Source organism: Perognathus longimembris, chromosome 1, assembly GCF_023159225.1.
Source record: "Perognathus longimembris pacificus isolate PPM17 chromosome 1, ASM2315922v1, whole genome shotgun sequence".
NCBI lineage: Eukaryota > Metazoa > Chordata > Mammalia > Rodentia > Heteromyidae > Perognathus > Perognathus longimembris.
Genome location: NC_063161.1, coordinates 103,104,563 through 103,128,748, shown reverse-complemented (window position 1 = coordinate 103,128,748; position 24,186 = coordinate 103,104,563). Strand labels below are relative to the sequence as shown.

Here is a 24,186-nt window from a genome sequence, read left to right as displayed (position 1 = left end):
AGTATATACACAATAAATACATTTTTCCCTGAACATTCTGAACTTTTTCTAAAGTTGTCGTTTTTCCAGAAACCCATGGATAAATTTCGGATGAACATGCAAAACTCTTTTCCAGAAATGTATGTTGTTGGTGGTGTTGTTTGTGAGAAAAAAGCTTTCTTACACATGTTAACCCACACATTTATATATGAATAGGTAACTCTCCCAATGCCACATCTTTCACCAAAATGTCAGTTCTGGGTATTGTTCCCATCTTATTAGAATCCTATCCAGGAAGTCTTTATCTGTGCTTACTCCTTAAAGTATTTCTCCTATGTTTTTCTCTGCTGTTTTCAAAATCTCAAGTCTTCTATTAAGATCTGTAAACAATTTTGAAAAGCTCTTTTCTTTGGTGAAAGACTGCAATAGATTTGAATGTTTTACATGTGGGTATCTGTATTTTCAGTACAATCACAGGCTTAAGAGGCCATTATTATTTTCAGTAGTAGAAGCTGTGGTCAATATTCACATGGCTACTACTACACAGATTTTTTTTTAACTGGGCATTCTATTGGATTTTGTTGTTCTTCTTATAAAGTGACAATTTTTAATTTTAATATAATTTTAGATACAAAAGTCATGCAATATTTTTCGTCAAGGAGCCATGCTTCTCAGATTTCAGGAGTATAATTCTGAGAAAAACACACCTGTTTCTGTCTTCTACTAGTCTATTTTGAAATTGCACTATCACTCTGGTAGATTTGAAATTTTATATTGCCACACTTTTCATTATTAATTGTTTATTACACATAGCTTTGGTCATTTCAGCAAGTATTTAGTTATAATTTTTTCATTGTCTTTCTATTCCTGTGATAAATGATCCTGATAATTTAGCATTGACTCCATGAATACGTAGATAATTTTTACTACTACAGATATTTTAACATTTATTTTTCCAGTCTATTGTTTGTAGAGATATGTTCAGGTATTGTTTTGCTATTTGTTTTTCTTTTTGGTCTAAGTAATGGTTGCTCTTTCACTTGTTTTCTTGAATTTAGAATCTTATTGATTTGGCAAGTTGAACAAGTATAATTTTTGTCCTTCTAATGTTCATTTACTAAAATGTAGTCATTCCTGGGTCCTAGTTACTGGGATTTCTTTATCATCATTGATTAGGATTTCTACAAATCTCTTTCACAGTGAGGTATAAGGGGTCATCATTAGCAATTCTGCATGTTTTTGAAGGTCATTTTTCACTGAAATTATTTTAAAATAGTGTGGCTACATAAATTCTTCCTTTTTAGCAAATATCCACATGGAGAAAGAAACATAGCACGTATGGTTCCTTTATGATTTTTGTTTAAAGGATTACAATAAATCAAGTGTATTTGCTGCTATAAGCTTTTACATTAGAAAATTGAAATATGCCTTATTTTTATTTTCATTTTCTTAATTTTCATTAATGATTTTGGAAAAGATATACTTTCCAATACCGAATTGTTCCAGCTGTTTGTAACACCTTCAGTTTTACAGGGCATTTTTTATTCTCAATTTGGTGGTCCTAAAAAAGTTTATAAGAAAATCCCCAAATTCTTCTTCATGCCTTTTTCCACAGGAAACTGACTCCCAATTCTTGTTGTTCTATTCACCATTGCCAAGGGTTTAAGATGGCACTTTTTAACCCATTGGCCTATGAACAATTTACAAATTCAATCTAATGGTTTTTGTCTGACAGAAGAGTTAATGGGGCATTTTCCAGCAATGGCCAACTGCATGATAGACTTGTATACTGCATTTGGCCTGAATTTAATTCTTTTTCTCTTTTGTATAGGGGAACTTAATTTGGATGCAGAAAATAAGGAAAATAAGTTCCATATCTATTTGTTGTTGCATCTAGTTTTCGTTTGTTTCAGTAAATCAGAATTATTTTCTGCTGCTTGAAACTTTTGTTGTTGTTCTGGGAGTTTTCGCTTTAATTTGCCTTGTCTGAGAAGATCATTCTTATATGTCATCTTGCTCTGTCTCATTCTTTCTATCACAAAGTAAGACATTCTATGAGTAAGGTTATCTTGCAATTGAAGTAAAGAAAATCAATTTTAGCCTGATAATAGATTTACTTGGCTATGTGTAGGGTTTACTAGAGCAAACTTCAGACATGAAATAGTTTGATGTTCATGAGAAAAGTCTTCATGTGTCCAGATCGCCCACCTATTGTTTTCTCCGTATTTGACAGAGGGGGGATGAAAGATCCCTTGTTCCATTATAAGAATATGAATCTCAGGGCTGGGAATATGGCCTAGTTGTGGAGTACTAACCTTGCATACATGAAGCCCTGAGTTTGATTCCTCAGCACCACATAAACAGAAAAAGGCACAAGCAGTTTTGTGGCTCAAGTGGTAGAGTGCTAGCCTTGAGAAAAAAGAAGCCCGGGACAGTGCTCAGGCCTTGAGTCCAAGCCCCAGGACTGGAAAAGAAAAATAATATGAATCTCATTCATGAGAAATGCTTTCTTGGTCTCACTCAATGTAAATCACCTGCATGAAACTCGTATTCAAATTAGACATCATTAGGGGTATGATTTCAATATATGCATATTTTTTTCTTAACAAACATTTATTCCATTAAGTCAATGCATGTTTGAAGATATACCCTGTATCTTCTGTGCAGCTATAACTTCAATAGCTACCAGCTTGTTTTAGCCCTGGCTTTTGCTGTTGAGGAGATCAACAAAAACCCACATGTTTTGCCCAATATAACTCTGGGATTTTCTATCCATTCAACTGGACAACAAAATGCAATGTTTTTCAGAAATTTTGTGTTTAGCCTTTTTGGGAAGGAACTTTTTGTTAACTACATCTGCAAGAGAGATAGTCAGACAATAGTAGCACTGACTGAACCATCAGGCACAATCTCTTCCCAGTATGAAACAGTGTTGGACCTCTACAGATTTCCACAGGTGAGAACAGAAGGGATCTTCACATATGAAATAATGACTACTTGATATCATTCTCAGGTTTTTGATAAATTTGAAATGAAATAGTATTAAAGAATCTCAAAATGAATTATCACAAATAGGTAAAACTACATGAGGTGAGAGGTCTATAAGCATTTAGTTTAGTATAAAGAAGAAGGCCAAGCTATAGCAGACCAGAAGAATACCTATCTTTGACCTGGTTCATTCATTTTCTACATAGGCTAGAGGAATTGCATTAAAAGTGGGATAAACAAAATCGTCTTATAGAATTTCAGGTGTTATTTAGTGTACATCATGACTGAGGATGTGGTTACTGTCAGTCTGATTTCTCACTGTCTAATTTTCTTTTCCTTCTAGCTTAACTTTGGGCGTTTTGATCCTGTCCTGAGTGACCGTCGCCCATTTCCTTCTGTCTATCTGATGGCCTGCAAGGACACATCTCTAGCTTTTGCCATGGTTTCCTTAATGGTTCATTTCAGCTGGAATTGGGTGGGTCTATTGATCTCAGAAGATGAGAATGGTTTGCAGATGCTTCCCCAATTGAGAGAAAAGATGAACAAGCACAGAATTTGTGCAGCTTTTGAACTCATAGTATCACCTGACTTCTTTAAATATCCACAGAAACGAGTATCATTTCATCACCAAACTAGGAATTTATTCACAAATGTGATTCTCATTTATGGGGACAATGAATTCTTGATAGATTTATTAATCTCTTTAGTCAGCTATTTAGCTCTAGGAATAGTGTGGATCATGAACACCCTTAGTACATTAATGTTTTGGATCAGATATTTTTTGGTACATCCATTCCATGCCCCGTTCCTTTTCCCCCACTATCATGGAGAGATTTCTGGTTTCAACAATTTTATCAAAACAGTGAACCCATCAAAATACCCAGAAGACTATTACCTTTCTTTGGTATGGATTCGATCTTTTAATTGCACCTTTTCTGAGTCTAGCTGTGTAACTTGGAAGAACTGTCAAACCAATGCCTCCTAGGAATGGTTGCCTAGGTTCCTTTTAGACATGGTCATTTTGGAAGAGAGTTACAATATATATAATGCTGTGTATGGTGTGGCTCAAGCCCTTCATGAGATGGTTATTGATCAAACAGAGGCACAGGCAGTGAGAAATGGGAAAAAACTGGATTTTCCCCCTTCACAGGTAAAGCATTTCTACCTGCAAGATAGTATCATAAGGAAACTGGCATTTTAAATTCAACTCATCAAACCAAACTAGGCAGTGAAAAAAGATTTTTTGTAAAGACAAGCTTTCCTAAGCTTAGGTAACTGTGATGATTTTTGTTTTGGTTTTTTAAGAGTCAGTACTTGGGCTTGGAGTTCTTGGGGTTTGAGCTTCTCTTGCTCAGTGCTAGGAGTCTACCATTTGAGCATTAACTCCACTTTTGGAATTTTTGGTAGGTAATTGAACATAAATGACTCATGGACTTTCTTGTCCCTACTACCTTTAAATTGTGATCCTCAGATCTCTGCCTCCTAAGAAGCTTGGATTACAGTTGTGAGCCACCATTACCCAGCTTGTCTGTGACATAATTTTAATAACTAGCTGTAGAATTTTACTTGAAAAAAAATCCTGTGTTGAGAACAAATTCTTTATTACTTCTCCACAAATTTTTTTATTGGGTATGTCTGCAACACTCTCGGTGCTAAAGCTTTCAGTTTTATACTTCCTGATTTTCTATTTGAGTTTGTCATGAGCAAGGGGTAACTAAAATTTTATTTAGATAAAATATTTTTGTTCAATAATTTACTCTTTACACCAGTGAAGTAATTTAATTCCTATTTAGTTAGTTATGAAGTTCTATTTCATTGAATTCCACTCTGGAGTTACTTGCAAGAGAAATCTCTCTACCTGTTTGCCCAAGAATTGGAAAGTGTATGATTTGTTATTATGTGGTGAAATATACTAGATTCTTTTTACCTTGAAAACTTACCTCAGAGATTTAGGACTTATAAACATTATTTTATACCAGTTTGCCATAGACTTTCCATTGTCTACCCCATTACTCTTTTACACATGAATATTGAAACAGAAGTGAAAGTAAATGAGATATGTACTCTTCCTTCCAGTTTTCTGCATGAACTGTGAACAAACTTCACCATGAGTTGATTCATCTCTTTTAGTTCCACCCCTTTCTGAAGAACATCCATTTCAAGAATCCTGCTGGAGACCGAGTGATTTTGGATCAGCCGAAGAAATTGAAGGCAGAATATGACATTGTGAACTTTTGGAATTTTCCAGATGGCCTTAGGCAATTTGTGAAAGTGGGGAAATTTTCTCCATATGAACCATATGGTCATCAATTATCACTATCTGAAGATCTGATAGAATGGCCTATTCCATTTACAGAGGTTGGTCGAATCAAACAATAATTATCTGTTGAATAAATAAATAGTTTTGCTAGTCTATTCTTGTCTGCATTTAGAGAGTACAGTATTGTGAATTACTGACACCCAATTTTGAATATTTGTATTAACAATTAATTATTGGGTGGACAAAGAATGATTCCAAAATTTATTAGTAATTCCAAATATAAATGTCATCTAAGTTACATAATTCTGTATCACTGTAATACAATAACTTTGGAAGTTAATTTATATGGTAGGATATTTTAAATTATTTATAGCTTTACATTTTAATCGGTGGTCAGTAGGTTATTAGCTATTGGGTCTGTCCTGTTAGCTAGTTTCCTGTCTTGGGAGGCATGGCTGGGCTGTGTATGTAGCTTATTGGTAGAGTACTTGCCTAATATGCATCAATCCCTTGGTTCAATTCCACAGTACCACAGAAACAGAAAAAGTCAGAAGTGGTGCTCTGGCTCAAGTGGTAGAATGCTTGCCTTGAGCAAAAGAAGCTCTGGCTCTGAGTGCATGCTACAGGACTGGCAAGAAAAAATGAGGAATGTTTTCTTATCAGTTCCTACCTATCCCATTGAAAATTGATGTGGAAATACTTAAAATACTTTGAGTTTGATGTAATATCTTAAACAATATCATACAATTATATACATATACACATGCATAAATATAGAAATTATGATTCTGAATGATCAAAATGCCTACAAAACTGGAATCTGAGTGTGCTAATTATAATCTGTCTGTCATAAACACTAATCTGCTTTTCTAGACTCCTCACTCTACTTACAGTGAGAGTTGTGGTCCTGGATTCAGAAACTCCCCTCAGGAGGGAAAGGCTACCTGTTGCTTTGATTGTATCCCTTGCCCCGAGAATGAGGTTTCTAAGAGGACATGTAAGTGTATAAGTCTTGGAGACATTATGAATATTTCCTTACTGTTTCTCAATCTATGTTAAAGAGTAAGAATGAAAAACAATTGCAAAAAACAGAAAAGGTCTTCCTTTTATTTGGTAGAAGTCTGTATGTTATAAAAGATGTTAATCTTGCCAGAATAGTCACAACACATGGGGAAGGATAAAAGATGTGGTTAAATTTTGTGGCCCGTTTTGCAAGTATATGATGTTGATTCCACCAAGTAACATTAAAACTTTATCTGTAATACATCACAACATATTGTATAGGAAAGAAAACATAAAATGAGAGAAATTTAAGACTTTATTTTAAACTTTAATGAATATATGCACAGAGGAATATGGGGAATGTAAGGTACATAATTTACAAACTTGTGTGGATTCTATAGGGTTCTGTACAAAATTCTGAGTTCTCATTGGAATCAGTTTAGGATGAAAATTTATTAAAATGTCAGAGTGTATACATGACTAATGCACATGATAAGCATTTAAAGCATAAATATTTCAGACAAAAACATTGAGCAACAGAGAATAAATGTGTGAATAGGGTCAGGGTATGGCACAAAATTAAATTTCAACAATTCTCTAGTTCTTATTTTTCAGTTGGTACTACCCGTACTTTTAATATCATAACTGTTGACCTACAACAATCACCATTGAGTTGGGTTTTCTAGTTTCCTTTATCATTTATCAATATTTAACTTTAATCCATTACTTGGTATGCTATCATATTTCATTCTATAGTATGATTTGGAACAAAGTATGGAATACATCCAAATATGTATTTTTTGTATGAAAGGCTTATGTCAAGTATAATCCCTTGTTCTTTATGCTCTTAGAACATGATGTTTGTCCTTGTCATTATCATAAAAATTATAGCTGAAAAAATACACCTTTCCACAACCTGCTTGTTAAAGAATGGAAATAAAAACAAAAACAGATGTAGTCATCATTCTAACTGCAAGTACTTTTAATAGAAGAATTTTTCGTTTGAATTGCTATTTGAAGAAGTTTTTATGATGGATTTGGTTTTTTTTAGACAGTAATTGAAAATCTTATTTAATATGTTTCATGTTCTTGAGTATATATCATTTAGTAAGTTTATGTGAAATTTTACCTATGCAACATTAACCAGTAAGTATAAATTGAAAGAAATCCAAGGCAATAACTTCAAGAACTGAATTCTAAAATTATACTTGCTCAAAGCATGCATCACATTCTGTAGATCTGCACTGAAGCCTGAATGAGGCAAATAATATTTAAGAGGACTACTTTAACTAAGCTAGAATGTTGGAAAATTCATTGTGGACAAAGAAAATTGAAAGAGCACATTAATTTGAAAGAAAGACATATGCTAATAAAATAAAATAATCTTCATAGTCCTTAGAACAATCTAAAAATATTTGAATGTATGTTTCAATTTCTAGAGACTGAGGAGTGTAATGATCAGAAATAATTTATTTCAAAATAACAATCATAAAATATTAAAATATCTTCACTAGATGTCAAAATATAAAAAAAAACAAAATGTATTGCTATTTTGGCTTTAGTTACATAGTGTGGAAAATTGTGTAAAAAGTTAAAAGAAGATGAAAATAAGTGTTGATATAATGGCTATATTGGATGAGAAGACTAATGTAAAGTGGCACTATTTCCAAAATTGGGGGTTGTAAATCAATGAAATAAATATACATCAAAGTCCATAATGTTTGCTGAGAAAAATCCAATGTGTGCTTGAGGTGGAGACATGCCGAGAAGATAACAAAGATTATTGATTGATTCTTTTTGTCTACAATTTACATATTTATGTCCAACACACAATATGTTCAAAGCTCTTGAAGTGTGTAGTTTCTAAAGGAACCACACAGATTTTTACAAGTGGAATGTTAATTAGGTGAGGTAGATTTATCTTTCCACATTTTTATAATAGAAAATGCTTTCATGAAAATTATGAAGAACAAAAAAGTAATAATGAACATGACTGATTTAGAATTGTATGCTGCATAGAATTTGTAACTTTGGTTTAAAAACACAATATGGAAGAATTGATTATAGTAGAAAAATTAACCCCTTTATACGAAGAGCTAAGAATGAAGGAAGCTAGCCATAATTCCCACTCCTTGCCAGATTTGGAGCAGTGTGTGAAGTGTCCAGATCATCACTATGCCAACACAGAGAAAACTCTCTGCCTGCTAAAATCTGAGAGCTTTCTGGATCATAAAGATCCTTTGGGGATGGCCTTGGTCTGCTTAGCTCTGAGCCTCTCTACACTCACAGCTGTTATTACTGGGGTTTTGTGAAGCACAATCACACTCCCATTGTCAAGGCCAACAACCGAACCCTCAGCTACATCTTGCTCATGTCCCTCAAATGCTGTTTTCTTTGCTCCTTGCTTTTCATTGGACATCCAACCACAACCGCATGTATCTTCCAGCAGACCATGTTTGCAGTGGTGTTCACTGTGGCTGTTTCCACTGTTTTGGCCAAAACTATTACTGTGGTTTTGGCCTTCTCTGTCACTTCTTCAGGGAATAGGATTCAGAAGTATCTAGTGTCAGGAAGGCCTAACTTCATCATTCCCATCTGTGTGCTGATCCAACTCATTCTCTTGGGAATCTGGCTGGGCACTTCTACTCCATTTGTTGACACTGATCCACACTCTGAACATGGCCACATCATCATCTTATGCAACAAAGGCTCAGCCACTGCCTTCTACTGTGTTCTGGAATACCTGGGCTCTCTGGCCCTGACAAGCTTCACTGTGGCTTTCTTGGCCAGAAACCTGCCTGACACCTTCAATGAGGCCAAGTTCATTACCTTCAGTATGTTGTTGTTCTGTAGTGTCTGGGTTACCTTCCTGCCTGTCTACCATAGCACCAAGGGGAAGACCATTGTGGCTGTGGAGGTCTTCTCTATCTTGGCCTCTGGTGCTGAGCTGTTGGGTTGCATCTTTGCCCCTAAGTGCTACATCATCTTGTTAAGGCCAGAGAGAAATTCTCTGCATGGTATCAGGGGCAAAACACATTCAGGGGGAAGAATCCATCTTAATATTAAATGTAAGTCTTTCTAAAATCTCAGAGCCTCTGATGCACATTTCTACTACTTGTCTCAACAGAACTAATTTTTATTTGGGAATATATTTGAAAGAGTAATAGATTTTTACTCATTTACATAGATGTATGATTTTTCTGCAAGTTGTCTCTGTGGTGCTCAAGATTAAATGGTGTTTTTCCTATTTGCTGAATATTTTAAATGAATCTGTACTTACACTTTTCCTATCTACTTCTTTTAACTGGTTTATTATCTTCATGTAATTGTACAAAACAGTTGCCATTTAAAAAACAGTTCAGGAAAACAATGGATTTTGATCAATGTAGCCTCTTTCCACATTTCTTATCTACTTTTCAGAGTATTATTTAGTCTCCTAGTTCTCTTTCATTTTCTGAATTCATTACACAAAATTTTGTATCACAAATCCTTAATTGTATTACCATTATGTATTTTCTTTTGTTAGATGTATGTTTTTCTTTCTGAAGTACTTGTTTGCTTTTTCTTTTTTTGGCCAGTCCTGGGCCTTGAACTCAGGGCCTGAACACTGTCCCTGGATTCCTTTTGCTCAAGGCTAGCACTCTGCCACTTGAGCCACAGCGCCACTTCTGGCCGTTTTCTGTATATCTGGTGCTGGGGAAGTGAACCCAGGGCCTCATGTATACGAGGCAAGCTCTCTTGCCACTAGGCCACATCCCCAGCCCCTGTTTGCTTTTTCTTTTTTAATCATACTTTTCATGTTTGTTATCTAATTCTGGTTTTTGCTATTCCCAGATTATCTCTTTCAAATGTTCCTCAATCTATTTCACATCCATGATCAATTATATCTTTCTTTACACAATTGTTTAAGCACCACTTTTTTCAGATTTTTGGAACTATAATAAGATTTTTAAATCATGATCATGGCTTTGAACTGAAAAAGTACATATTTGCGTACAAATATTGTCATATGAATCAACTCCAACTCTATTTGAAAACATGTGAATCATATTAAAGTTTTAGAAGTTAGTAATCCACATTTAAGGACGTTAGAGTCTTGCTGAATCCAGCCTTTCTGAAAAAGAAACAGTGCATATTGTAATGGTGCAGTGTCTTTTTGTACCACATTGTTGTTTTTCTTTTCACTTTATTATTAAACAAAATTAAGTTATCGAAAGTCGGTAGATAATATTGGTAGATAATGATGTACTTCCTAAGAGTGAAATTTCCAATTGTAACAGTTACATTTTGTAATAGAACAATTCATGATTTCTTCTCCTATCGTAAAATTTCAAAAGCAATCATTGTAAAGATTGCATCAACATCAATTTAGCAGAAGATCAAACTTTATTTTTTTTTCTTATTTATTATCAAAGTGATGTACAGAGAGGTTACAGTTTCATACGTTTGGCATTGGATACATTTCTTGTACTGTTTGTTACCTCCTCCCTCCTTTCCCTCTCCCCACCTCTTCCTCTTCCCCCATGAGTTATTCAGTTGCTTTACACCAAATGGTTTTGCAAGTATTGCTTTTGTCTTTTTTACCCTGTGTCTCTTGATTTTGGTATTCTCTTTCACTTACCTAGTTCTAATACCAGTATATACAGTTTCCAATGTACTCAGATAAGATACAGTGATAGTGCAGGTACAACCACAGGAAGGGAATACAAGAGGATCATCAACAATAGAAGCTATGGTTTCACATGGCATGGTGAAAGTAATTACAACAATGATAAAACAGTCATTTCCATAACACGGAGTTCTTTTCACTTAGCATCATCTTTTGCATTCATAGGGGCATAGCTATTAGGCTCTTGTGATCCTCTGCTGTGACTAACCTAAACCTGTGCTAATTATTCCCTATGAGGGAGACTATAGAGTCCATGTTTCTTTGGGTCTGGCTCACTTCACTTAGTATAATTTTTTCCAAGTCCTTCCATTTCCTTACAAATGGGGCAATGTCATTCTTTCTGATAGTGGCATAAAATTCCATTGTGTATATGTACCACATTTTCCTGATCCATTCGTCTACTGAGGGGCATCTGTGTTGGTTCCATATTTTAGCTATGACATATTGTGCGGCAATGAACATTGTTGTGCTGGTGGCTTTAGTGTGTTCTTGTTTGTGGTCTTTTGGGTGGATGCCCAAAAGTGGGGCTGCTGGGTCATAGGGGAGCTCTATGTTTGAAAGACCTCTATGATGAGAACTTTAAAAACATGCAAAACGAAATTAAGGCAGAACTAAGGAAATGGGAAAACCTCCCATGCTCCTGGATTGGCAGGATTAATATAGTCAAAATGGCAATATTGCCAAAGGCTATCTACAAATACAATGCAATACCCATTAATATTCCAACACCATTTTTTAATGAAATAGAGAAAGCAATCCAGAAATTCATATGGAACAATAAAAGACCCCGAATAGCAAAAGCAATCCTAAGCAAAAAGAACAGTGCTAGAGGAATTACAATACCAAACTTCAAGCTGTATTATAAAGCTATAGTAATAAAAACAGCTTGGAGTATGGAGATTCCTCAGAAGGCTCAATATAGAACTCCCCTATGACCGAGCAGCCCCACTTTTGGGTATCTATCCAAAAGCCCACAAACAAAATCACAGTAATGCCACCAGCACAACAATGTTCATCGCAGCACAATTTGTTATAGCGAGAATCTGGAACCAACCCAGATGCCCCTCCATAGACGAATGGATCAGGAAAATGTGGTACATATACACAATGGAATTTTATGCCTCTATCAGAAAGAATGACATTGTTCCATTTGTAAGGAAATGGAAGGACTTGGAAAAAGTTATACTAAGTGAAGTGAGCCAGACCCAAAGAAACATGGACTCTATGGCCTCCCTTATTGGGAATAATTAGTACAGGTTTAGGCAAGCCATAGCAGAGCATCACAAGGCCCAATAGCTATACCCTTATGAACACATAAGATGATGCTAAGTGAAATGAACTCCATGTTATGGAAACAATTGTTATATCACAGTTGTAACTACTTTCAAAGTCCTATGTGTATGTGTAGTTTCTATTATTGATGATGTTCTTGTACCACCTTGTGTTTGTACCTACACTATCTCTGTAATCTTATCTGAGTATATTGGAAACCGTGTTTACTGGTATTGGAAGTAGGAAATTCAAAGGGAATACCAAATTTGAGAGACACAGGGTAAAAAAAGAGAAACAACTACAAAAGCAATACTTGCAAAACTGTTTGGTGTAAATGAACTGAACACCTCCGGGGGGGGGGAAGGGGGGGAGGGAGGGGGGCATGAGGGACAAGGTAACAAACAGTACAAGAAATGTATCCAATGCCTAACATATGAAACTGTAACCTCTCTGTTCATCAGTTTGATAATAAAAATTTGAAAAAAAAAAGAATTTGACGTCAAATTAAAATCTTAAGTATTATAATCTAAAAAAATAAAATAAAATAAAAACAGCTTGGTATTGACACCAAATAGGCCTGAAGGCCAGTGGAACAGAATTGAAGACCCAGAAATGAACCCACAGAACTTTGCCCACTTAATCTTTGATAAAGGAGCTAAAAAAATAGTCTGGAAGAAAGACAGCCTCTTTAACAAATGGTGCTGGCAAAACTGGTTCAACACCTGCACCAAACAAAAACTAGATCCTTATATATCACCCTGCACCAAAATCAATTCCCCAAATGCATCAAAGACCTTGAAATAAAAACAGATACCCTGAAAACACTAAAAGAAGGAGTAGGGGGCGAGGATTAAAGAAAAGGAAAAATACAAGACAAGAGAAAAAAAGACAAGAGGCAAAGATGGGGTATGGGAGGTCTGTATCTTAAGATTGTAACTCAAGACTGCAGCCATGTTTATTCTTATTCCAGCTTATATGCAGTATGAAAACCAGGATATAGGATAGGCTTAAAATTCCAGAACACAAAAAGTCTTGGAGTTAGCAATACCCGACATTGCTAAGACAGGATGAGGTTGGTTAACATAAGAATGGACTCCAGAGCAATATCTGATGGTAGCTAAGACAGGATGAGGTTGGTTAACATAAGAATGGACTCATGGCAGACATAGTAAAGCATTTCCGATTTTCCATTAAGCCATGTCCTTGCACGTCCTTGAAAACACAGCCAGAGATCAGGAAGAATTTAGCTGCAAGTTTGGCTCCAGACATCTCCCCCGTCTTTGCTTAAAGAAGTGAACCCGCCTGTCGGGTCACCCAGCCTGCCTTACCCGTCATCGGGATCTTCTTCAGAGCAAAGCTGAAGGCCCTGTCATAGGTTGGTTAAAATCGGAGACCCTCCTCTTACCCGTCTCTGGCTGCGGTTCCTCTCAAGGAAAATTCATTTACTTGGAGCTTGATCTTATGCAGCTGACTGGCTAAACTCATGAAAGAGTTTTGCAATATGCGTACAATGCAAGGAAGGCATAGGAAAACCATCAGCAAAAGTATGCCTGGGCTGAGCAATGTCATTAGCAGCCCCTTAACATTAATCAAGGAAGAATATACTGTTGAAGTTGTCAAACCTAGCATGACAGCGCACCGGTTGCAAAGTTTGTAAAGCAAGAATTTGTTCTCCCAGAGACAACGCAGATTCATACAATGCTTCTAATTTTTGTTCTACCTTATCATCAATCCTGCCTTGAAAGTGCAGGGCTTGCGTAGTATCATGAGCAAGCTGATTAACATAGTGAGCTGTCTGCACACTTTGTGTTAAGGCCACAGTAGCTGCTGCAGCAGAGGCAGCTAAGGAAATAAAGGCTACAATGCCTGCTATCAATAGCCCTATAAATCATCTAGGGCGCATGAGCTCTTTTAAATGTTTTAACACTTGAGTACCTGTTTCTTTATACCAAGCTTCAGATATGTTCACAGGAAGCATGACAAATGGAGGCTGCTTAATAGCAATTACAGAATCAGTAAGACCACTATACAAGCAATTTGTAAAAGAACAGTTAGTACAAGTAACATTGAAATACATGGCTCCTAGAGAAATATTAAAAGGTCCATACATAATGGCATAAGGAGGTGTTACACAACTGATAATATTTTTTAAAGAAGAAAAAGTGGGCCAGAAGATATTATTTAGGGCAGCCACTAACATCCAGACATGATCTTGAGGGTGTCTATTCATCCACCACAGACCCGGGTTGTACTTGTTGGTGAGATTGGCTCCAGACCAGTTCATCAATTGCAAATTAGTTCCTGAAATATTGGTTATAAAAGGATAATCATGTCTACACTTCATGGGGTGCAGTTCTCCCGTGGATTCTACAATTTGAGAAGAGTTGATGCAGCGAGGTATCATGAAGGACGATGTAGAATTAGCATGTACAGGGAACCCAGTAGGCAATGAAGTCATTTGTATATTATATACTTGACTGTTACCAGGGTTCTATGATTTATGGATCGCATTACAGTGCAGCCTAGAATATAACTGTTGGAGTCAGTTGTGAAGTCACAGGGTGCACCGTCAGTGGATCTGACATGTAAGCCCAGTGGGTCAGCACTTGTACCATTCTGATGAGTTTCCACAATCCGAACGCAATGCTCAGGTAGCCAGCGGGCATCATTTTCATCCTGTGGAAAAACACAGACATGTCCTCGACCCCATGTCAATATTGGATTGGGCCCATGCCAAGCACCTGTTAAAGGATCTTTCTACTTAACTTGGGCAAAAGCTCTTTGCTCTCTCTTTTCCCAGAACCGTTGTCCTGCAGAAAGGCCATTACAGTCCAAATTTAATAAATTTAGTATGAATAGAGCATGAGAAAGAATATTAACAGGAGAGAGGGCATATAATTCCCCCCCTTTTAATTAGAAATTTGGTGTTTTAACAAACTGTTGGCCCATTCAACAATTCCTTGACCTTGAGGATTATAGGGAATTCCTGTAGAGTGAACAATTTGGTAAGATTTGCAAAAAGTTTGAAAAGCTGGTCCAACATATCCTGGACCATTATCAGTTTTAATATGTTTAGGAAGTCCCATAGTAGCAAAGCAGCGTAAGGCATGGGAGATACTATGTTTGCTAGCTTCCCCGATAAGAGGAGTAGCCATAATAAAATTAGAGTAGGTGTCTATGGTAACATGGACAAAGTGGAGCCGTCCAAAAGAGGGAATGTGGGTAACATCCATTTGCCCAACATGGTTGGCCACTAAGCCTCAAGGGTTAATGCCATTGGAGGGCATAGGTAGGAAGGTAGTATAGTTGGGACAAGTTTTTACAATTTGACGAGCCACCTCACGTGTGATATGAAAATGCTGATGTAAGGCAAGACTTTTTTGATGGTGGGCAGCATGTGATTGCTTTGCTAAGTCAATTTGAGTGAGAAAAATTTGAGTAGCCTCATCTGTAATAGCATTGCCCTCACTTAATGGTAAGAGGAGGCAAAGTGAAGTAATTTGTTGGAGGGACAATGATGTGAAATTGTGCCCATGAAATTGGCCCAAGCAATGGCCCAGGAATCACAGTGAATATAAAGCCATTCTTGCTGTTGTAAAGTATAGGGTATATAAATAACCTGTGGATCTCGTCCAAGATACTTACAAGATTCCACTTGGCACATATGGACCAAGGTGGCCACCAATTCATAATGGGGAGTTAACACTGTTGAGGGAGTGGCAGGCAAGGAAAGCCATAGAAGAGGTCCTTTCTGCCAGAGGACTGCTGTTGGAGAATGAGGTGTAGTTAAAATATATGCTTCCCAAGGGGCTGAGTAATCAATATAATTTACATGTTGGAAAGAGATGACAGAATTTACTATGCTTAAGGTTTTAGCTGCTTCAGTTGTCATTTGTCTGAGAGATGTTGGGTTAGTGTCCCCCTTTAATAGATCAAATAAGGTTTTTAATTCAGCTGTGGACAATTTAAGATAAGGGTGAAGCCAATTAATATCTCCCAGAAATTTTTTGAAAATCATGCGAAGTACGCAAATGAGAAGTCTTAATCTGTAATTTTTGACTAGTAAGATAATAAGGACCTCAAATATGACCAAGAGGGATTTTTATTTTTCTTTGCCTGAGCTGGCTTTGAACTGAAATCCAAGGAGTCTTAGCCATAAAAGCCCTTTTTATTTCCAATTAAAGCAGCAGGAGAACAATAGGAGTAGAGTTCACCTGTAAGTTGTTAAGAATTGACCAACAAATAGTTGCCCCAGAGTTCTGCTGTAACACTTAGAGAACAGCAGACTGAATGAGATCCATGTGCCATTAAATCAAATCATATTATTTAACCTTACCTTACCAGCAGGTGGAAGAGAAAACAAATGAATAACAATAAAAGTCTCAGCTTCAGTGGATCTGAAGTGTCTGTGTCTTCCATCCCAAATTAGCACGCCAGCAGGAGAGATGGGTTGCATTTGGGTAAGGCTGTAGTAGCATCTCAGAGAGTCCTCTGGACAGGCTGTCACACCACCTGCTGTTTGCCTGTAAATTTCTACACAGACTGGTTAAAGGCATTTTTTTTTTTTGGCCAGTCCTGGGCCTTGGACTCAGGGCCTGAGCGCTGTCCCTGGCTTCTTCCCGCTCAAGGCTAGCACTCTGCCACTTGAGCCACAGCGCCGCTTCTGGCCGTTTTTTTCTGTATATGTGGTGCTGGGGAATCGAACCTAGGGCCTCGTGTATCCGAGGCAGGCACTCTTGCCACTAGGCTATATCCCCAGCCCTTAAAGGCATTTTTAAACAGATTTTAGAAGGCTTGGGCCTTTAACCATCTTCCTAGTCACAAAATCCACACAGATTGAAGGCCAACCAAGTCTGCTCTCTGTAGCAGCCAGGACAGTCTAGGAGCAGACTGTGGAGGCAGCTTCCTATAGCCACATACTGCCACGGTCCACTCAGCTAGCACACATGTCAACCTGCATCCTATAAAGCAAAATGTTAATTTGGGGTCAGGAAAATTTAGGTTAATGGTCACATTTGTGTAGTTGTTTTAAAATAACTCTGGTCCCTTGATCTTAAAGAGTTTATGAGCGCATAGGGAAAAAAAATTTTAAAAATGGAGAAGCAAAATCTTAGTCTATACCAAAGAATTGTCAAGATTAGATGTACACTTGACTCTTAGCATAGATAGACATAAAGAATAACACCCTGGTTTTACATCATTGTGCTTATATCACGTACTGTATATTTGAACCTTTTGGAGTTTTCTTAGACACATTTGCTTGCACCCAAACATATCAGTTTGGGTTTAAAACCTGTTTTTGTTTTTTTTTAAGTTTTACCAACAGATAGACATAGACAGACAGACAGACAATGTGCACAAGCTTTGGGATATGCTTAGAATTGTTCTTTAATTGGCCATGTAAGTTTTCTGGAATTCCAGTGGCAAATGATATTATTTTGCCCATATTCTAGAACCACGTGGTTAATTTAGTAAACAAAACAAAACAAAAAAACCTTTTTAGCAAATCAAAATTTTCACAGATTATCTGAGAAGCCACATTTTGAGAAACCAGTTCATCTATGACCAGAGAAGGTCCAGGAGGAGGAAGACAGGACATGAACAGAACACAGACAGCAAGCTCACAGCAAGACACCTTCACCTTCCAGCATTTGAATTGCAAGGCACCTTTGAAATGCAAGGCCACAGTTACAGAGTTCAGAGTGGGGGCAGGGTTACCGGGAGCTGGAGACTCCAAGTCCCTGCCCAGCCTCCAGGAATTTGGCATGCCTGTTACCTGGGGGATGGGCAGGCTTCTACTCCAACCAATCCTATTGTTGACTATGTGCTCAATGCTAGAGAAAACTTATGATTTAGCCAAACAAGCAGAATTTAACTGAGTCTCCAAACTTAGCATCAATAACAAGAATAGAAAACCTTTCTTTGATTCTTTCAAAGCAGATGTTAAACAAATATTGGTACCTTTGGAAGCTAGCACCAGCCCATCCTATCCATCACAGGCAGGCAGGCAGAGTTTAGAGAAAGAGAGACAGAAAAAGAGACAGAGAGAACTTCATCTGCCTGAGCGCTCATAGAAGTTAGGTAAGTCCTGTAAAATATTCCAAATATGTAAGATTGGGCTCAAACTTGAGCAGCGTTCCTGAAGCATTTTACACTGTATCCCACTTGATGAGTGACCAGAGGAGCTGAACTAGGGATCAGTTGACTCCAAACACCTACAATTGCTGATCCCCTTGACCTAGCCCAGTGGTTTTATGGAAAATTCAAGCTCCAGGCTAATGGTCACTCACTCTGGTTGGGGTTTCAAATCTGTCATTGTCGTGGTGGATGGAAGTGCTTGGTCAGAAGTTACCTCGGTGGTGTTAGCATTTCCCTAGCCTCAGGCCCCTCCCCTCTGCCAGCAGCCTGCACCTAGGAGAGCTGTAAGTCTGCCAGGACTGTTGGTGGGGGCTCACCAGTATCTACCTTTAAAGAAGTTTGTTGTTCTGGATGAAGCTGTGACAATAGGGCTATGACTGATTTCAACATACTCTCAACATGGGTCAATCTATCTTTAGTAGGCTCATTGTATATTTCTTTCTCAGTGTCTGAGCCATCTGAGTCTTTCTTAATATCTATCCCATTGGGTTCAGATCTTATTAATTTTCTCAGCTCTTCCCGAGCAGCTGCATAAGCTCCCTGGGCTGGGCAATACTCATCAGGTCCCTGTTCAGTTTCTCTGATCGACTGATTGAATCTAATCCATTCATGTCTAGATCTAAACAATCTCGGACCAGATTCCAGAGAGTAATAGTGTCCACTGGGGTTTTCTCAGGGCCATCCACATCATAATGTTCCTGAATCTTTTTTTCCAATTTTCTGCCAAGTTTCTAAGTTTATGGTTCCTTCCTCCGGGAACTGGGGGCATACTTCCTCAATAAAGTGAAAGAAACATTCTAAGTGACTTTGGCCAACTTTCACTGCCCAGGCATGAAGCATGCCTTTGGGGGCCTGCACGTATAGCATGCATCCTTTACTTAGTCCCATAATTTCTTACTCCTGACTATCTCTCTCCCGCTCTCCTTCCCAAGTGATTGGATGTCCTTACCTAAGTGGAGGTCCTCTGCCATTGTCCCAGGTGTTCAGGTCCCTGTTCAGGCACCACTCTGTCAGAGCCAGCCAGCAGGGAAGAGGAAATCCTGATTGAGGGGGCAAGGATTAAAGAAAAGGAAAAATACAAGACAAGAGAAAAAAGACAAGAGGCAAAGATGGGGTACGGGAGGTCCGCATCTTAAGATTGTAACTCAAGACTGCAGCCATGTTTATTCTTATTCCAGCTTATATGCAGTATGAAAACCAGGATATAGGATAGGCTTAAAATTCCAGAACACAAAAAGGCATGGAGTTAGCAATACCCAACAATAGCTAAGACAGGATGAGGTTGGTTAACATAAGAATGGACTCCAGAGCAATATCTGATGGTAGCTAAGACAGGATGAGGTTGGTTAACATAAGAATGGACTCATGGCAGACATAGTAAAGCATTTCTGATTTTCCATTAAGCCATGTCCTTGCACGTCCTTGAAAACACAGCCAGAGGTCAGGAAGAATTTAGCTGCAAGTTTGGCTCCCAACACTTGGGCTCCTTGGCACAGGACAGAACTTCCTTAACAAAGACCCAGAAATGCTACAAATCAGAGAAAGGATGGACAAATGGGACTGCATCAAACTGCAGAGCTTCTGTAGGGCAAAGGACATAGCTGGCAAGATCAAATTTTATTAAAACTGCTTGCATACAAAATATATTGCAGTATAGCCAAACAAATGTCAACATAAAATCATATCTGTTGTTGCTAGTATTTACAGAGAATATTGCCCAAGGGCAGCTACATTATAAAGTCATTCTACCTTGGTTAATTCTCTACAGCATTTTTAAATCAAACAGCTTACAGATGATGCTTTATGCAAGGTACTGATTTCTATTTTCAAATATCATACATTCCCATAATAAATAATGAGAAATCAACATTAATGCTTAGCAATACTTTTAAAATAATTTTTAATATTTGTGAAATTATGTGCAGTTTATTGCATTTATATGCTTATTTGTATGCAAGGAAAAGTAACTATAAATGAAAGAAACAAACTCACAAAATACAGAACTTCAGTTTATTTGGCCCTGTGCACATTCAGTGGTACCCCTTCTTGGAGTTATTATTTTTAGAAAAATATATCATCTTAAGAAGGAGGTTTTTCAAAATTTTTTCCTCAGTATTTTTTCCATTAAATAAAGCTCAATAACAAAATCACATCAAAACTAACAAATGGAAAAAAAAAAACACAGTATTACTGTTACTTGAGCCTAGTATGCTTTTCAATTCAGCATATACCTTAGACTTTATGTTTAAAAGTTAACAAAACATTTAATCTGCTTCCAATGTTTCTTAGATAAAGTACCTGTACATTATGCCATTTTTCTTTTGTTTTTCTTTCCCATGGTTTTACCCCTGATATCACTGGAACTGATTTTGGAACCCTGGATATTGTATATATGTGTATTAGAACTTGGGAAGGAAAAGGAAGTACCAAAATTGAGAGACAAAGGATAAAAAGACAAAGCAATGCAACAGCAATACTTACAAAATTATATGGTGTAAACCAACTGTACAACTTATGGGGGGAAGAGTGAAATGGGAGGGAGGAGGTAACAAGTTAGATAAGAAATGTACTCACTGCCTTACCTATGAAACTGTAACCCTTCTGTACTTTACATTGACAATAAATAAATTAATAAAAAAGAAAATAAAAATATTTATGTCCAAGAAAAATAAAATTGATATATGATAACATCTGTATATTCAACAAAACAAATGACACCATGGAAACACACTCTGTAACTTCATATTGAGAACTTTTTAGATATAAATGAAATTCAAAATTCACAGCTTATTGAAACTAATATTGGTGTCTAGAGAAAATAAACTTTCAGTGTTTGAAAGCCTCCTGTAGTGATCAAGTATTTATGTTTCTAATGTACAAGACTATACAGTTTCAACCCACAGCATAACAATTTAAATATTTTTTTCTCCCATATAGTAATAAAGGAAAAAACAATGCTGAGTCATTTCTGATCATTGTGGTTACTATGTCTTCATTAAGAAATTTATTAGAAAGCAGTGATTTGTTTCAAGTGATAGAGGGGTAGCCTTGAGCACAAAGAGGCTCAGTGACAATCCCTACACCTTGTGCTCAAGTCCAAAATTGAAAGAAAAAGGAATTTAATAATATTTCCAAGATATAATCAGTACCCATTTTCCCTACTCCTTCCAAGAACCGAGTAACATGACAATGTAATTCATTTAATAAGCACAAATAAACTTGGCTATGTATATAAGAATGACATAGGAGATCATTTCCTTCTTGAACTAGATTTTCATGATTTTTCTAAAGATAGACATTTTAATGAGGCTAAAACATCGTGGGCTATTTAGTGCTATACAATACAGTATGTTGTTCAAAGGAAGAGAGGCCATTTCTATATGTGGAAAATATATAAATTAAAATGGAAAAATAAAAATATGTAAAAATAAAAAAATTAAAATGTTAATTACTTACAAAAGAATACTAAAACACATCACTGTAAATTTTTAATAAATGTAATTTTGCTTATTCCATACACTGTACTTTGATGATTTGCTTAAAGAAACATCACAAGCTATAATTCAAGGTTGACAAGAGAATGAGACTAAAATGTTCATTTGGACCATAATTGCTACACATTATGTGGAAATTATGGACAGTACATTGTCAGCCAGGAAGAGAATATTAAATACATTGATTAGAAGAAAGAGGGATGATACTTTTACATTATGTGCAAAAGTAGAAATTTCAGGAAATGAGTATGTCCTAAACCTCTATGTATTGGAGAGAATTACAATTTTCAGAATTGCTTTCCACATGCAGGCCATAGCTATTAAGAACGGCATTTGTTTAAAGATGAGTTATATTACATTTTAAAATATAAAATTTTTAAGAATGATTGGCATCAAAGTCTCTAGGACACCATATAAGAGAATGAAAAGGAGATATTTAAATAAAGATTTAACAAAAATACGTTTAGTAACAAATATAATTTTTAAAGATATTTTAAAGAATGGTTCTAATTAGAAAGGCTCAAATGTGAAAACTTAAATATGTTGGTGGTGAAAGTAAAACATGAGAGAGAACAGGAGGTCTAGAGGGAATGAGAGGTCTTGTTGCTCTCAATTTTCCCTCATCTTATCAAGTCATCTCCCACATTACTTGTATAGTTCTCAGAAACTTTAACACAGACTCATGTGGAGTTCTAAATTAAGGATGGTTTATCTTTCAGATTTTGATTATGGAAATGCTATTATGATTAGATTAGATCAACGAGGGGGTACAGGACTAGGAGAACATGGGCAGGATTCACTTTGATTTGTATGCTGCATAGATTTATTTTGTTTGTTTGGTAAAGCAGAGTGATCTGGGAAATCTAGAAAAATGAGGTCTGTCAGGGTAGAGCTGAATAGGAAAATTCTGAACAGAACTAATGGTAATTCCCCTCTTCACCGGATATGGAATGCTGTGTGAGGTGTCCGTATCATCAGTATGCCAACTCAGAGATAAACCTCTGCCTGCAAAAAGCTGAGAACTGTCTATCTTATCAAATTTTCATTTCATTTGCATTGTAAAAAAAACCAGAGTTCGATCGGTAACAGGAGCGGAGAGCGGACCGCAGAGGGCCCTGAGCAGCCACTCCGCTGCCTCTGGCCTAGTTACCATCACACCACCCAGGAGGAGCCCCAGCTGCCGCAGCCTGCCCCAGTCACCATCACCGCAACTATGAGCAGCGAGGCCGAGACCCAAGAGCCGACCGCCGCAGCCCCCCTCCCCCCCCCCCCCCCACCACCCCAGCCCTCAGCGCTGCAGACACCAAGCCCGGCACCACAGGCAGAGGCGCTGGGAGCATGGGCGGCGCCTGCCGGCGGGGACAAAAAGATCTTCGCAAGGAAGGTTTTGGGAACAGTAAAATGGTTCAATGTAAGGAACAGGTATGGTTTCATCAACAGGAATGACACCAAGAAAGATGTATTTGTACACCAGACTGCCATAAAGAAAAATAACCCCGGGAAGTACCTTCACAGTGTAGGAGATGGAGAGACTGTGGAGTTTGATGTTGTTGAAGGAGAAAAGGGTGCGGAGGCAGCAAATGTTACAGGTCCTGGTGGCGTTCCAGTTCAAAGCAGTAACTATGCAGCAGACCGTAACCATTTTAGACGCTATCCACGTCTAGGGGTTCTCCAGGCAATTACCAGCAGAATTACCAAAACGGTGAGAGTGGGGAAAAGAATGAGGGATCAGAGAGTGCTCCCGAAGACCAGGCCCAACAACGCCGGCCCTACTTACAGACGAAGGTTCCCACCTTACTACATGCGGAGACCCTATGGGCGTTGACCACAGCATTCCAACCCTCCTGTGCAGGGAGAAGTGATCGAGGGGGCTGACAACCAGGGTGCAGGAGAACAAGGTAGACCAGTGAGACAGAATATGTATCGGGGTTATAGACCACGATTTCGCAGAGGCCCTCCTCGCCAAAGACAGCCTAGAGAGGATGGTAATGAAGAGGATAAGGAAAATCAAGGAGATGAGACCCAAGGTCAGCAGCTACCTCAACTTCGGAACCGCCCCAACTTCAATTACTGACGCAGATGCCCAGAGAACCCTAAACCAACAAGATGGCAAAGAGACAAAAGCAGCCGATCCACCAGCTGAGAATTCATCTGCTCCCGAGGTTTAGCAGGGCGGGGCTGAGTAAATGCCGGCTTACCATCTTTACCATCATCCGGTTTAGTCATCCAACAAGAAGAAAATGAATATGAAATTCCAGCAATAAGAAATGAACAAAAGATTGGAGCTGAAGACCTTAAGTGCTTGCTTTTTGCCCGTTGAGCAGATAACTAGAACTATCGGCATTATCTATGCAGCATGGGGTTTTTATTATTATCTAAAGAAG

At 37.6% G+C, this 24,186-nt stretch overlaps 2 pseudogenes; both read left to right on the top strand.

The window, feature by feature from the left end:
* The first annotated feature begins 75 nt into the window (after positions 1–75).
* LOC125352427 lies at positions 76–13,175 on the top strand (annotated as a pseudogene).
* A 9,825-nt stretch (positions 13,176–23,000) lies between these two features.
* Positions 23,001–24,138, top strand: LOC125355518 (annotated as a pseudogene).
* Positions 24,139–24,186: the final 48 nt, after the last annotated feature.